The sequence below is a fragment of the Silene latifolia genome, chromosome 9, assembly GCF_048544455.1.
Source record: "Silene latifolia isolate original U9 population chromosome 9, ASM4854445v1, whole genome shotgun sequence".
NCBI lineage: Eukaryota > Viridiplantae > Streptophyta > Magnoliopsida > Caryophyllales > Caryophyllaceae > Silene > Silene latifolia.
In genome coordinates this window covers 146,974,224-146,992,332 of record NC_133534.1, presented here as the reverse complement: position 1 = coordinate 146,992,332, position 18,109 = coordinate 146,974,224, and the positions used below count along the sequence as shown (strand labels likewise).

The 18,109-nt window shown below is 36.0% G+C and overlaps 1 long non-coding RNA gene across 2 annotated transcripts; it reads left to right on the top strand.

The window, feature by feature from the left end:
• The first annotated feature begins 6,608 nt into the window (after positions 1-6,608).
• LOC141600136 (uncharacterized) lies at positions 6,609-10,228 on the top strand. Of its 2 annotated transcripts, none has more exons than XR_012524207.1 (3): positions 6,609-6,925; positions 7,032-7,095; positions 8,899-10,228. It is a non-coding gene; the product is annotated as an uncharacterized LOC141600136 (long non-coding RNA). The 2 variants fall into 2 exon arrangements; XR_012524206.1 differs by having other exon boundaries at positions 7,032-7,288.
• The last annotated feature ends 7,881 nt before the right edge of the window (positions 10,229-18,109 follow it).

Genomic DNA, 18,109 nt, shown 5'->3' with positions numbered 1-18,109 from the left:
AAAAGTATATATAAAAGTGATACATCAGTTTTCAACAAATTCAACTTCCTCCTCAAACACCTAATAATGAGATGTCGGAGTTGAAGGCTCTATTACAACAGACTTTGATGATTCAACAAAATCAAACGGCTCAAACTTCAGAACTCATGGCTCATAACAAGATGTTGGATACTCAAGTTGCTCAAATGGCGGCTCGAAATCCTTCAAAACAGCCTGGTCTTCCTCCTCAAGGTAAACAAGCGCATGAGCAAGTTAATTCTATTTCTTTGCGGAGCGGTACTTCTTATAAGGGTCCGGACATGCCCATTAATGAAGATGAGGTTCCCTACATGCATCCTAAGGGATTGGAAAATTTGGAGCTAAGTGACGATGAAAAAGAAATTGACGAAAATGAAACACGGGATTTGAAGAAAAGCGAGAAAAGCAAAAAAGAGGAGACTGACATGGTGACTCGATCGAGTATTATGAGGCTCGATCGAGGAACCATGCCACTCAATTGAGTACACCACAGGTTCGATCGAGGTACCCCCTTTGATGGTGATTTCTCGCGTGTTTCAGCTACGACATTGGATAAAATAGGTTCCTCGATCGAGTGACTACTGGGCTCGATCGAGGCACTCCTGTAACTGACGTTAATACTTCTACACCGTCTCCTAATGCAAAAGAAGCCGAGCCGATCAAAATTTAACTACCTTTTCCTCAAAGATTGCAGAAATCTAAGCTCGAGCAACAATTTGGGAGGTTTATGGAGGTAGTAAAGAATCTTCAAGTGACAATGCCATTTAATGAATTGGTAACTCAAGTTCCGGCTTATGCTAAGTTTTTAAGAGAAATTTTGTCAAAGAAGCGGTCTTTTGATGAAGTGGAGACTGTCGCGTTCACTCATGAATGTTACGCCGCATTACAAGCCAATTCTCCACCTAAGCTTAAGGATCCAGGGAGTTTTTCTATTCCTTGTACTATAGGCCCTTTAACTATTGACAATGCTTTATGTGATTTAGGAGCGAGCTTTAGTGTCATGCCGTATAAAATTTGCAATCACTTAAACATGACTAAGCTTAAATGCACTAGCATGACTATTCAATTGGCTGATAGGTCTATTAAGCACCCTATGGGTATCTTCGAAGATGTGCCAGTTAAGATAGGGAAATTTTTCATTCCAGTCGACTTTGTAGTGATAGACATAGGTGAAGATTCTCATGTTCCTATTATTCTAGGATGACCATTCTTGCATACTGCATGGGCGATTATAGATGTTAGACATGGGAGTCTTACGTTCAACATTGGAGAAGATACTATCACTTTTGGTCTTGACAAAGCATCACGTCCTCCTGATTTAAAAGCTTCTTGTCATATGATTAATGCTCTTGATCCTAATTTTGAATCTTTATGTTTTGACAGGAATCCATCTGCCACCCCTACTGCTGCGTCATATCCATGGAGCAAGGAAGTGGATGAAATAGAGAAGCTGATTTATGGAGATGAACCTCCTCCTGATATGGTTTACAGCTATGATGAAAGTGTTAACATAGAAGCTGAGTTGGATGCTTTAGAGGCAGAAATATTTAAAAGAGAAGCCATTCAAAGTCCTTGGTGAAGCTCCTATAACGGATGAAGTGCCCTATCTCCTGCCAAGTGATGATGACTTGAAGGACAATGACAATTGCTCATATTTTATTTTAGACTTTGAGTTTGATGAGCATGAACTTTATTTGTCATTTATTTTCTGTTGGACTATTTATTGGTGCTACTTATGCTTCTGTGTAGCACATGCGCTACTTTTTGATTTACTATTACGAGCTTTAACTTGTATTGATTAAGATTTATGTGCGTATTTGTTTAAATGCAGGAAATTGTGCTCGTCAAATGGTTCCTCGATCGATTGTTGGCAGGCTCGATCGAGTCACCTCGCCTTTTGGTTCAGAAACGTAGCCTGATAGTGATAGGATTGTGCGGTTGATTATTTTCCCCTGTTTTGCAGCTGGTTTGGGGGGATTTCTATGCTCTTACCCGGTATTCTCTTCCCTTGTACCTTCTTTTATTGTATTATTTCTTGTTCTTTCCCTATTGCCTTTGTTAGTAGTGTCCTTTAGGTTGCTCGATTTGTGTGTGATTGCTATGCTGTAGGCGTCACAATGAGGACACTGTGACATTTAGGTTTGGGGGAGGAGTTTAATTCTGTTGTGTGATTTACTTTCTGTTGTGTGCATTTATAACAAAAAAATCCATAAAAATTAAGAAATTTCAAAACACAAAAACATGTGTTTCCTTTGTTTTAGGTCGAGTCTTGGTGAATTTAATAACAATGATGTCAAAATGCATTGCTTTTGCATTTGATTCCCGTTTAGTTGTCCATGTACATTATTTTGACCCGTTATTCATGAAAACAACGCTCATAACTCGAGTCTTAACCGTATTGACATGCCTTATATTGATTAGATTTGACACAATTATGTTGATAAACAACTTAAATGCTGAGGTCTATAGAGCTTCCTAGGCCAGGAACATTAATAAACTGGTCTCATTGTCAAATAGGCTTGAGTGTGGTTTCTCCTTGTAGAATGTGTAATATCAAACTACATAAGTGTGACATTGGTTTCTTGATACTTTTATTGCTTTCATTTGACTAAGTACATGTGGATAGGCGGTTCTTATCGTTCAAATAAGCCTTACATTATCCTTTTGTTTAGCCCATTTGAACCGTTGTAGCCAATCTTAAATTACATCATATAGCTACAATCCAAGAATTTGCCTACCTTTTCGGGACAGTCGCAGTTGCTTGTTTATCATGTCTATTTTACTACTATGGTTGGGATTAAGACTATTATTGTCAATTGTGGGTGTAGTAGAATTATTTAGCAATTGTGTTGTATCCTTGTGTTGGAAAAAGAAGAGAAAAATATGAAGCAAAAAGAAAAAGAAAAAAGAAAAAAAAATCGAAAAGAAGAGAAAAGAGAAGAAGAAAAGAAAAAATATTGCTTCATTTGGTTTTGTCAAGGATCAAAAGGATGGTTGTTATAGTCTAACGCATGTTTGAAGAGTAATTTGTTAGCTCTCATGTGTTGTAAAGTTGATACCATTTCTCTATGTTGGGTTCATTTGTATTATCATAGATTTGGTTTTGGTATTTGTTTAGCACTGCGACTATCGTCTTAGCTCCACATATCCATAACGTGGTTTGAAACAAACCATTTCTATCCCTTTAACCCATTTGCCACCCTTATTGTCTTTGATACATGTACTTTTGTCTACATATGGTGATTGCATATTAGTTGGGGAAATCTCTATCACATTAGATTTCATGCATGTTTCATAAGTCGAGTGAGTGTTTCTATTTCTTTCTATCTTCACATATAACTCACCCTTCCATACTTATGAGTGCATTAGTGAAATCCGCGAGAATCCGACAAATTTGTTCTGCAAGATCGAAAGGTATTTGGCATTTGTCTATAGTATGGTGACTTGAGACTTGAGCTATGTTTTCTATTTCCCGTACCTTTGAATTTATTTTATTGGTACATTTGGTCATTGCTTTGTTACAGATATGGATAGCTTGGGATTTGTGTGTGCATCAACATTTGCTCTGAGTTGTTTATTCGCCATTTGAATGATTGCCTTTTGTATTGTGTGATGCTTTGCTTAGGGACAAGCAAAGAGATGGTTTGGAGGAGTTTGATGAGTCATAATTATATGCATATTTATGCCTCCCCTTAAAATGCTTTTGATACGATTCCGTGCTAGATTATATCATTTACATGCCTTTTATGTTAGAACGTTGATACTTCTACTTTTTGATGATTAATGCAAGAATGACGCATTTGAGGAGCAAAATGAATGAAATGGGCATCGGGGAGTAGGCATAGAATAATACACGAAGAATGGCACGGGAACCCATAAGAATAAAGGAAGAGAAGTAAAAAAGAAAACACGAAGAAAAGAGCTGAAAAGAGCTGGTTCCTCGATCAACTGAGCATGGGCTCGATCGAGGAAGTGGTGACTCGATCGAGTAGCCCTAGGCTCGATCGAGGAACCAATGTTTCCTATAATTTCCACAATTTTCCTTAAGTCGGTTATGTTTTATTATAAATACCCAAAGTCGTACCCTAATTTATTTACGCTTTATTTTCCATAGGTTTAGTATAGCTACTCTATAAACCCTCTAAAATACTTAGTTTAGTTATATTTATATTTATTGTTCTTCCTTCCGGATCTAAACATTGCTACTTTACAGTATTGTTCTAATCTTTCAATAATTATAATTTCAATTACTTGTTCATCTCTCATGTTCTTAAATATGCTTTCTATTATTGCTATTGTTGTTATTGTTATTAGTATGAGTAGCTAAACTTATCATCTAGGGTGAAGGGGAATCTAGGTTGTTAGAAGGGGGTTTAATTAATGAATTAATAGTTAAATTGCTTTTAATTGTTGTTCAATTGTTGTCTTGAATCTAATTGATTGATTACTGATCAGAGTTAATTAATTAGTCTTGCAAACTAGGATTTTCACCGACTGGGTTAAGACTAGTATAGGCTGCGACAATTGAATACATTGACTTAATTATTGTGACCACATGTTAAGGATAGATCTAAAGGGCATATTAGAATCGACTGATCATATGACCTTAAACAATATAAATTGCTCTGTTAATTAATTAAATCACACCACTAGATAACCATCTAGTGAACTTGATCCCTAGACTTTTAAATCTTATTGAATTCATCTTTTACTTTATTGCAATTACTTTAGAAACCAAACAAACAAAACCCCATAAAATTGTTACCTTTAAAACGGACTTAATCATTAGCAAACTAGATAGTTAACGCCTCACTGTGGATACGATACCTGTCTTGCCACTAGCTACTAGTTAGTAGTATTATAGGATTATTTTGATTAAGGTGATACGACTTTAGCCTTATCATATATAAATTTATATATATATATATATATATATATATATATATATATATATATATATATATATATATATATATATATATATATATAGAGAGAGAGAGAGAGAGAGAGAGAGAGTCGGGATCCGGTGAGAACTCCTAAATATTTGAGGATTGAGGATTAGTGAATACAATATCACGGGTTCTTCAATACAATATCACGAAAAAAATCGACCTTTGCCAAAAATATATTTTTTTTTTTTTAAAAAAAAAATTATAATTTTTTTTTCTCGTACAGTGTGTTTTTTTTTTTTGATATTTTATTGAATCACCCGTGATATTGTATTGAACAACCTCCGATATTGTAACGAAATCCTCAATCCTCAAAAAGATAGTGTATCCCCACATGATCTCCTATATATATATATATATATATATATATATATATATATATATATATATATATATATATATATATATATATATATATATATATATATATATATATATATATATATATATATACCTAGGATCCGGTGAGAATGACTATTCGGTGAGAACGCACACTAATCATTATTATTAAAAGAAATATAAAGCCCATATTTATCTAACTCCCAATAACCCAACCGAAACTCACTGTCATTCTCTCCCCTAACATCAGCCACCACCCCAATCGCTGGCAAGCCACCATCACCGTCATTTGTCGGCGAACACCACCACCACTACCAGACACAGACGACATCACCTCCTCCATCTCGACTCATATCCATGTCTCATTCTCACTCGTTCATCACGTTTTCTCTCTAGCTCCGTCGACGTTCTCACCATTGCTCCGCCACGACTTGTTTGGCGAACACTCACCGTCTTCTGTGTCGACATCACTCTCCTTTACTCTTCCGTCAATGTCATCGCCCTCGCTCTCTCCGAACAGTCGGCAAGGTTAGTCAAGTTGAATTGTGGTTAACTGTTATGGTTATTATTGATTGAATGGATGTAATCGACGACGTTAAGTGGCGTACGTGGTCGGCGCTTCTTTGGCGTCATCCGGTGATCATATTGTTGTCGGCGAATGCTGGTGGTGATGGATGGGTGTATTTAGTGTCGTTGATGTGGTTGTCGGAGTTGGCTTAGGGTTCATCATCGGAAGTAGTAGAGTGCAGTGGCAGGCCGTTAGTAAGGCGACAGTGGTGGGTTATGGTCAGAGGGTGGGTGGTGCTGGTAATGCGGTGGTTGTCAGGTTGGTGAATTGATTTTTGATAATTAGGGTTTGGAATTTGGGGATTTTTATTATTTTGCAATATCAGCTTGTCTTTTGTGTATTCGAGTAGCGTTAGTATATGTGTATCTAGATTATGTATTTGTGTATCTAGTATAATATTTTGTGTATCTAGTATTATATTTTGTGTATCTAGGTGATTCGGTTTTTTTATACCGTATATGGAAAATATATGTACCTAAGATAGAAAAAAATGTATATGCATCGCTAAAAAGCGTATCTAAAATTCATGCAAAAAGCGTACCTATAATATCTAAAAGTGTATCTAAGATTTAGTAAAAAGTGTATCTAAGATCTATTTCAATGTATCTAGTGCGTTCTCGCCGTTCTCACTGAGTGGTCGTTCTCATCGGATCTTACCTCTCTCTCTCTCTCTCTCTTTATATATATATATATATATATATATATATATATAGAATCAGGATCCCGTACGAACTAAATTACGGTGCGAACCGTACGAACTAGCCTCTAATAGTCAAGTCAACAAAATAAGCACTCATTTACTCTCACAAACCCAACCCGACACTCTCACCTGACACTAACTGACAACCACTTCCCATCCCTCTCGCCCCTCACATCCACCGTCCTCCGATGACGATGTTCTCCGATGACGGTCGTCCGACGACAACAATCAGCTGCCGGCGGCGCGCTCTCTATCACATTTTTTCACGCCAAACCACAATTTTGAACGAGTTTCGCTCAAATTCATCATCAATCCTCGAATTTCGATCTAATCTCATGAATTCGTCGTCATGTAAGTCATCTTTATTTTCTTAATTATCTCAGTTTTGTTTAATTACTTCTATAGTTTTAAAATCTGCCCCAAATTTGAAGAATTCTAACCCTAATTCCATTCCTAGCTACTTCATTTCCCCAAATTCGCTCGACTTGGATGTGTTTACTGCGGTTTTTGGCTTGATTGATGTAAGATCTCTAATTTATTTCACTATTTTCAATTTTCTCCCAATTCTAACCCTAACTTTACTGTTTTTTCCTAATTATTCCTAATTTCGTGGATAATGTAACATTACATTACCAGCAAATTTGTCGTGATCCTACTTAACAAGTTCATCGGTTTCATCATAGTTTCACAGTCTTCGTTTTCTCTATAATAGGTGTGAGCTTTTTTTTTGTCATTTTTCCTGTTTTTTAATTAATAATTTAGTTATGTTTATGCGAACCGTTTGAGTGTTGGAGTGTGATTGGATTTTTACTGTTTACTGATCAATTTCTATGAATTGTTTGAGCTTTTTGCTGGATACTCTGAGCTATTGCGTTCTAATTAAATGTTCCTGAATGTAGTTATGTTTATTCGTTAATTGAGGATTCGTATAATTACGGATTAGGATTGGAATGATTGCTGTGTACCTAGTATTGTATTAGCATGAATTGTGGATTCATTTTTTGGGTCAAAAATCATGTTAGGCTATTCTAAAGTCTGGTGCCTATATGAGTTGCGTTCATTATTCTCACTTCCGTCCCATGCTTTAATGAATGGCCAGTCACCTCTGTCCTCTAGTTATTAGTTAATAATTCAGATGGAGTCGGTGTACGATGCTTCTAAGTTTACAAGTATGAATGGTCTTGTGTGGCATTACAAGGAAATGCAATGTTTATAAAATAAAAGGTGGAGGTAATTGAAATTTCCGGAAATGTTCATTGGTATATATCATACTGACTTGGTACCAACTACCAAGTGTCATTATGGTCCTCTGATTTAGTTATTATTCAGGTTGAATAAAAATGTGCACATAGTTAAACTTTAATATTTTGGTGATGGCAAAAAAATGGCATGTGTTTTGTTTGTGCTATACTGAAGAAATTGGTTGGTAAGTATAGAAGTTATAGTGTTTTACTATGCATCACTACTTCAATAGCGTTAATGTTATTCTTTCTTAATTACCTCTTGTTTCATCCATTAGTCCATCACTAGTTCAATAGCGTTAAATTTTGGGCTTCTAAGTACAATTATTTTTGTCAAGATACATTTTTCTTAAAATTGTATGGATACACATCTTTACCTTGTTAGATACACATGATACCCTACATAGTTAGGATATTTGTTTTATTCTTCTTTAAATGAAAGAGTATATATCAAAGTGAAAAATAACTTTCATTTTATTTTCTAGAATTTTCCCTCTTGTTCCTACTTCTAAAATGGGAGAAGGCAAGCTAGATACACTCTTTTACCTGGTTAGATACATACCTTTGCATAGCTAGATACATGTATGTTGGCATGCTAGCTACACTTCTTTTACTTGCTAGATACAGACATTTACCTTGCTAAATACACATCTCTGACATTCTAGATACACTCATTTGCCAAGCTAGATACACTCCTTTACTTTACTAGATATATACCTTTACATTGCTAGCTACATATATATGGATGCTAGATATACTTCTTTAACTTCCTAGACACCCACATTTACCTTTCTAAATACTGACAAGCTAGATACGCCCCTTTAGATTGGTTATTAGTTTATTACATATGATAGATACACATCTCTGCCATGGTAGATACACATGATCGATACACATCTCTGCAAGAGTTACTAAGATTTTGATGCATTGAGCTGGACAATGCAATTTGGTTTTTAGGAATTTGGATGGAACTTTTATCACAATAAGCGAGCAAGAAATTTAAAGGGTTTTAGGATAGAGTTATCATCAAATGACTGTCCAGAGAGTTGATTGTGATTAAAATTCCGCTTCTGTCACTTGCAGGGCTGGCAGGTGCCACAACTGATATTCACGGTTACGGTGTGCTAACTAAGAGTAAATGGTCTAGCTAATCTAAGTTCTATGTCATTTTTTATTGGTAACCTTGCAACTTGCAGCATTATCTCAAGATAGGCTATGTTTGATTTGAATGAAACTCCAGTTTATAGTGCCAAACCCTTTAGTTTAATGGTGAAGGAGTTCTATTTTACAGAATATGAAAAGCACAATGTTCGTGGATTTTTTTTTTGTTAGTTTTGCTACAAATCCTGAAAGCATTAATTCTCATTTGATATACCGATATCTTTCGAGTCTCTTTTCCATGTCATGATCGTTGGAGTAGCGACTTGTTTCTGTCATGTATTCTTACTACTTGGACAAACGGTATGTGTGGGCATCCTATCAGAAGTTTTTGTCGGACGACTTTTTATCTGATCAGTAGTTTAGTACAGCGTCCGGAATGAAGTGGATTTCCATCAATTGCAAAACCATGGCTGTGGAATTAGGTGACATTTTATAATGAAGTCAAGCAAGTTGGTAACATTTGTTCCTGTGAAAGTATGAAACTAAACAACCTATTGGAATGCTTTATTGGTGTATTACTTTTTTGAACTTTTGAAGCTCGTAGAATCTACTAAGTAATTGATTTTGCCCTCTCTTTTTGTTGTTGTTGTTGTGGGAGCGGTGCTAGTAGCTGTGGTGATGATGGTGTTGGCGGTAACGGCAGTGGTGGTGATGTGGCGGAGCAGTGGATGCACATGATATGACGGCCGGACACACATGGTATTACTACCGGATACACAAATTGATTTGTATCCCGTACTAATACTATGTATATCCGGTATTAATATCATGTGTATCTGAGATAGTTTGTATGGTTCGTACAAGACCTTAGTTTGATCGAGTTGTGTCTCGAGTTGTTGAGTGCAGATGTTTCGAACACAGTGATAATTTTGCAGAAGCATGAAGTTGCTTGCAATCTATTTTCATGCTTAATGTGCAAGGAGTTAGATCTTAGACATATTAGGCATACTAAATTTTGTGGTAAGCTGTATGAAAAGGAGCTTTGCTTCGCCTCTTTTAGTTTCCAGGCCAAAATTAAAACCTTCACAGAAGTTGAATGGGCTGATTGTACATCATTGTGAGTTCGTGACTTCAGCGGTGGCTGTGGAAAAGGATACAAGTTACAGAGACAGAGCATAGGAGGTTAGGAGAAGCCACAAGTCACGAGTCCCACGACACAAGGTTGGAATTCCAAAAGCTGCAATATTTGTTATCGTGATTGTCGATTGGAATTTGGAATTAAATATTTTAGCTTGATCACTTTTTATAAGCAGATACGCATATTAATTATGCTCGTAAGACGAAAATAGATGATAAAAATATGCAGTACTCGACTAAGACGAAAATTGATATTAAAATGTACGATGCACTAAATAAACAGAGCATGATAATTTGCTTCTGAATACTGTTCTTTATTCTTCATAGACATAACTCAGCCTATGAACATACCCCGACAGGATCTACACAGAATTAAACATGATATAATCACAGAGGTTGGCTTGCGATTTCATAGGTTGGAGACAAAATGAAGCCGGAAATACAAATGAATATATGTTTAAAGTTGAAGTGTTTGAGCAAATTGTACCCGAGTTTAGACACAACTTAAAGCATGGCGAGATCAAAATTGATACTGCTTGACATTAAATGGATACAATATAAATGGCAGAGGAGACAATTTTTGTTGCTATTAGAAACGAATATCAAATTTCTCTCATTTAACTCTATAAATTAAGAACCAAGCTAACAACAGCTACTTGGTACTTAGTACAAGTATTTTTAAGACCGTAATAAGCGTGAAAACGATTTAAACAACATACATACCCAACATTAATTTTTGTCCCATGCTAATCGGATGTGTGTTGTTCAGACCGTATCAAATGCTAAATTTAGGATTCCCGTCCCCTTGTTTGATCTCATTAAGTTGCTAGATACACTCGTTTAAGTTTTTAGATACATATCTCTAGATAGCTAGATACACTTCTTTAAGTTTCTAGATACATCCCTCTAACTAGCTAGATACACTACATTAATTTTTTAGATACATGCTTCCAACTAGCTAGATACACTTGTTTGAGTTGCTAGATACATCTAGCTAGTTACATTCATTTAACCTTTTAGATAGATACCTTTAACTAGCTAGATACATTCGCTTAAATTGCTAGATACATACTTCTTACTAGCTAGATACACGTCTTTAAATTGCTATATACATCCCACCTAATACTGTAAGAGTCTAGGCCCTAGGGCCACTTCACATAAATTTTTCATACATTATTTTCCGGAAACAAGATTATACCACATGGTTCATTTGTAACCTTCACGTCATCAGTGTTTTTTTTTTCATCGATACTTTCCACGTAAGTATATACTAGTTGAGCAATCAAATGACCGAATCTTTTAAACTACCATCGTCAACTACATAACCAATTAGCCATATATACCTCCATTAAATTCCATGAACAGCACCTCACTACCCATCATTAAACTACCATTGGCAGCCCATTTCACACCCACCAAATACCAAGAACACCTCAGGCTAGCGCTGTCCACGAGCATTAACCACAAGTGAAGCGAACTGTTAGATACATACGTCTACTTAAAGGATACACTCTTTCAAATTATTAGATAGCTAGATACACTCTTTCAAATTATTAGGCGACTCCGCGGTCGGGTCGCCTAATCCAACCCTAAACCCTTTCTCGTCTCACTTTAAGGAGGGGCTTAATACACTAGATAAGTCTTTACTCTCTACCTACTTATCTATTTGTGTGATAGATACATTTCTTAATAAATAATAAAAGACACTTACTTATCCTGCCACATGCTTAAATTTGAGTGGCTTAAGTTATTGTAATTTAGGTCTTAATAAAGTATTAGTATCACCATTAATTGCATTAAACACCATATCTTTCCCGTCCTAAATTTAGGATACACGTCCCTCTCGTTTGATCCCATTAAATTGTTAGATACAAACTTTTAGCTTGTTAGATACGCTCTTTTAAGTTGATAGATACATTTTTTTTTATCTAGCTAGATAAATATACTCATTTAAGTTGCTAAATACTTACCTCTAATTAGCTAGATACACTCTTTAAGTTGTTAGATACACTCCCATCTTCCAAATTCTCTTGTTAATATTGCAAAAAAAAAAGAAAAAAAAAACAATCACTTTTGCTCAAAGACAAGACAACTTAAGCTAGATTTCCGGTAGATTCTTAGCAAAAAAAAGGTGGAAAAAAGCTGCAAATTAGAACAATAACCTGCAAGAAAACCCAAAATGTGATGCTCAAGTAAATAACTTTTGGTAATTAGACATTAAACAAGTGAAGAAGATGACCCCAATAGTGTGTGTACCACTAGACCACTAAATTTGAGACTTCAATTCAAGTTTCAAGCATATAAGACTAGATAGAACAGTACATGGGCCGAGGAATTACAACTAGTGTAGGCTAGCACCCATGCTCATCATACAAGTGTGGACGAAGTTGAAGGAATGCATCGAAATTCAACAGGTTAACAAAATCATTACGTGACCCGTCACCGCTATTATTTCTGCAACCTCTGAAATGAGCCTTATCTCCGGCGGCGACAAGCCATATAAACCCCACTGAACCAATCAACGACCAACCTGACCAACGGCTATCCTACCCAAGCGACGACACCGATGAAACCTCGACGGAATCAATCCAAGGCCGACGCCGACGAAACCTCGCCGATAAAATTGACAGGTGAAGATAAATCCGCTACATCACAGCTTCATCAACGTCGAAACCTCGCCGGAATCAATCATGGTTCACTTTTGTTATTTCAAAATTCGATCTAACTACTAGATCTACACAAAACGAAGTAAGATTAATGGTACTGTGTGACCAATGTTGGGAAGTGGCAACCGGAGCTCCGGCAGTGCGCCGAGCACGGTGGTGCCTTGTCGGTCATCTGGTGGCAGCTGCAAAAGCTGTTGGTACTATTGGTTGTATGGTGGATAAGAATGAGTAAGAAGAAAATTAGGGAAAACAGTGAGTAGTGGTCGTGTTTGTCTTTGAAAATTGGGTTTTTTAGTCGGTTCGTACGGTTCGTACGATAAGCTAGTTCATACCTGAACCCGCCCCTATATATATATATATATATATATATATATATATATATATATATATATATATATATATATATATATATATATATATATATATATATATATATATATATATATATATATCGGGACGGGGTCAGGTGCGAACTGAAGTACGGTGCGAACTATACGAACTACCCCAGATACACATGATAATACTACTGGATACACGTGGTATTACTAGTGGATACATGTGTATCAAGTAGTTATACGAAGTGTATCTAGTAGTTATAGGAAATGTATCTAGGGTGTTTCTTTGTGTATCCACTACCACCACCATCACCACTGCCCCCACCAGTGTCGCTGCCACCAACGTTGACCCCAACTAACACACCACCAACACCACTGCGACTCACCACCACCTCTACTACCACTGCCGACCTCCACTCATCACCACCACTCACCACCGCTTACTAACACCAAACCACCACTCACTACTCCCGACTACCACTCACCACCACTATCACTACCAAAACAACCACCACCGCCACCACCGACCACAGCTTAGTAAAACACTCAAAAAACGCCGGCGACACCACACATCCACACCGGTTGACTCATCTTCGATCGAAAAGGACACATCCACACCGGCCACCCTAGAAAATGTCGGCAATATCAGCAGTCACCATTCCTATCCTACTTCAACTTCCCGACATCACCATTAGCCACCACATCCACTAACCACATCCACCAGAGAACAAGAAATCACCACTGTTGTTGACAAATTGGAGATCTAAAATAATTGATCTGTAAAAAAATCATCCATCTTCTGAAGACAACACTGCCCATACCCACTCCCTTCTCCCGACTTCACACCACCCTCTCACTTTCACCTTGACCACCTTATCCTTTTTCGACCTTCGGTGCCTCCCCCCCAAATATGCCATCAACTGAGTCCCACAGCTATCAATCACCCGGATATGAGGAGAGGAGTCATAGCGGGAAGCGACAATGGTGAGATGGTGCCCTGATGAGACAACGATGGCTGTGACGGTGAAAATAATAGATTTTGGCGAGGGGAGACGACGGGCGCAAGGGTATAGTATATAGTGAGGAAAGTTCTTCTCCGGAGAAGTAAAATAAACTAAAAAATGGGATCATAGTTATGGCCGGCATCCAGGTGGTCGGAGAAGTCACCGGCGTATGCTGATGGTTGGCGGAAGCTAACAGAGTACAGTGTTTGGGGATAAGGAAAGAAGTTGGGGTAGATGTGTCATGTGTGGAGGATTCAGATGATAATTGGGATGTTTGTGGGGAACTTAGATCATTTTAATATAAGGGTTATTATTGAGTTCGTAAGTTCGCACCGAACTCTTAGTTCGTACAGGGTCCTAATTCTATATATATATATATATATATATATATATATATATATATATATATATATATATATGTATATGTATATGTGTGTGTATAATTAGGATCACATGAGTCCATCCTATATTTTTGAGTCCTGTGAGTCCACTTATGTATCACACTCGCTACACAAAAATATCACAATTTGTTTTTGAATACAAAAAAAAATTATTCATTATTATTATTATTATTTAAAGTCTAAGCTGTGATATTGTTTTGTATAGCCTGTGATATTGTATCTGAGTCTGTGAGTCCAGTAAAAGAGTATCACAAGTTATACAAAACAATATCACACCTTACAATAAACAATACCACTGGTTGTACTAAACAATATCACGGGTTATACTGTACAATATCACACCACTGAACCTAATTTCGCCTTTCACTCCGCCTTTCACCATCTTCATTGTCAGTCACGGGTTATACTATATAATAATACAATATCACCCATTGGTCGGTCCGCTTTGAGCTTAGATTTCGGCTACTTGTCGTTAAGAGCACATAGACCAAAACAATATTTATAACTTCACAAACAACTCTACTATTAGTTAAGAGGCAAGTAAAGGTCGGATCCCAAGGGATGGGTATTGATGTAGGATTTTCGATTGCAAGTAGTGGTGTCTAGAGGTGTCACAATTTGGGTTGAGATGAGAAGATCACTAAACTAAATAACAATAAAAGTAAACAAGCAAGATGACTAGAATGAGATGTAAACAATTGATTAAAAGCACTAGGGTGTCATGGAATAGGGGATTCATGGGAATTGATCATACAAACATATTATCAAATTATAAGCAAGCAATAATTGTTGTGATAGGATCGAGTTGGTTTATATCTTACAATCCTAGGATGGTTTGGGTCCCGGAGCCGAATCGATTAGATTGTACAACACCTACAAGTCGACTTAATCCTCCCTACTCAACTATATGCATGGTTTAATGAGACTCGAGTTGGTTTATGTCTTACAAGTCTCATTGAAAAGGTAGGTGATGGGTAAAAAATGCAAGGATTCATAGCCTCGCATTTCATCAAACATAACATGTGCATAAGTTGAGATCACAACAAGCAAGCAAATAAATTATGAAAACATATTTAATTAAGCATGAATCATCCCCCATGTTGGTTTCCCCTAATTACCCATTAACCCTAGTTAAGGAAACTACTCACTCATTATCAAGTTTAACATATTAACAAGGTTGTCAATCATATTAACAAAGCAAAACATGATGAATAAATGAAGATGATTAACAATAATTAAAAAGGGATTAAGAGAATTATACCTAATGATGATTCCAAAATAATAATGCAAGGAATAATAGAAGTACTTGATGATTGATGGAAGGTTGTCAATCTCCAATAAACCCAAATAATCTTCAATTACCCAAAATAAAAGATGAACAAAAGAGAAATTAAGGAAATGAGATTTGTATTAATATTTGATTAGAAGTTGATTACAAGATTAAGGAGAGATTAGAATGATATAAACTACACTAAAGATTGATAAGAAGAACATGATAACCTAATTATACTAATGGGGTATTTATAGTAGGGATTAGGTGCACAAATTAGGGTTACTAAGGGCTTAACTTCATCATTGCCCATCTACTACATTATGTACAAAGGCCTTCTAGTCTTGTCTTCTCTTTGATGCTTGGTCATTAGATTCGATCAATTTAGCTCTATTTTGCCATGAAAATGCAAGGTTTGTACTCCTCTCCTACCAAGGAAACAAAACCTCAAAGAATATGCAAAACAAAGGACTAAAGATAGTAAATGACCCAAATATGCACTAAAAAGCATAGGAACGAGGCTAATTCGGGGACTAAATATGCTCAAATATTGATCACATCACCCATCATGACTATTCTTCAGTTATTACCAAACTCAATCAACCTACACACACCAACAACTCCGCATCAGATAAGCTTCCTCATACCAAGTTCAGCATAAGACGACATTGATAAACCAAAATTCAAAGAATCAGAGAAACTAACTCGGACACATGGAAAGAGACCTCAACATTTTGTATTCCCATCCAGTAACAAACTTAAAAGAGCAGTTTTATTTTACCAAAACGATCATCATTCTATGGCACATGCATACTAAAACCCAGCAAATCGATAATAAACCCATTGAATGAAGAAAGATTATCATGCAAGGCCCACTGGCGCAGCACTATTAACAATAAATGTCACCATAACATATAGGAAGTACTCGTATTTCTTTGGAGGAATCACTAGAAACAGTACTCTTTAAAATTACATATAAAAAGAAAATGAAGCACTAGGTGACCAGAAATAATCATACACTACTCCCCCGATCCCAAAAAAGATTGATCACTTTCATTTAAGGTTCACATTGATGAAGAATAAATGGAAATTCTTGCTAATTAAAATCTCGATCTACAACTGAAGTAGATATGTACACCTCAATCTCAACTCCAGCGAGGCTGCGACAAGTCTTCGTCGAGTCACCGGCAAGTCTCCGGTGACGACGGCCTGCTGATGTGGTATGTGGGGTATGGTCATATGGGATTTGCGTGAGGTAAAGGAATCTTAAGGTGGGGGGTTAACTTGTGAGATCAACTTTTGATCTAACGGTTTCTATATTAGTATAAGTTCGTGATATACTTTTGTACAGCGTGTGATATATAAGTGGACTCATGGGACTCAAAAATATAGGTGGACTCACCGGATCTTGCCTATATACTAGGTTTGGTGCCCGCTTCACCCAGGCTACCTCTATTTACCGTTAAATTTTATTTTCAATGAAATAAACTATGTTGGAGTTGTCTTTTTCTATGGCATATCTATTAATTATGATGAAATATAAAATTTATTTTCAAATTATGAGACACGTTCACTACCCCGCTATTAATATTATTACTTTCACGACATTCTTTCTTAATATCATTACGTTCACTACTCCCGTGGTTACTATTGTTTCTTTTACTAATTCTTCTATTTTTGTTCCTGTTAAATTCATTATTCCCGTTAATTTTATCTGGCCTATATTTAAATAAATAAAATATTTACTTGAGTCGATTGGTTATTTAATTGTTCATACTTTTTCTCATTGTTACCACTGTTACTTTCACTACATTCGTAGGTACTTTCACTACTCCCACTAACATTATTATAATTGTCACTACTTCCACATTAATACTGTTAATTTTATGAATCTCGTTGTTGCTACTATTACTTTTACTACATTTAATTTAATGTATAATTCTATGATGATACTAATTAATTCCATAAGTGGACCATGTTAATTTTAAGGAAAATCACTATATTGTTGTGTTTTCTAAATTTAATTACTTTAATTTAATGTAATTTCCATAAATATTCTTCATCAAGGCATCTTTATATTATACTTTTAACCAAAAATATATAATATTTACATTGAGGTCCCTTTCTCAGGTCCATCACACGGTGCTATCGATTTTAAACTATATAGTATAATTAATTTGTATAGATTTCTTTAATTACATTGAAGTCCCTTGGTTTCTGAAATTAATATATAGTATTGATATATATATATATATATATATAGATATATAGATATAGATATATATATATAGATATATATATATATATATATATATATAGATATAGATATATAGATTTGGGATCTGGTGAGAACCACATACATATTGAGAACCGTGAGAAC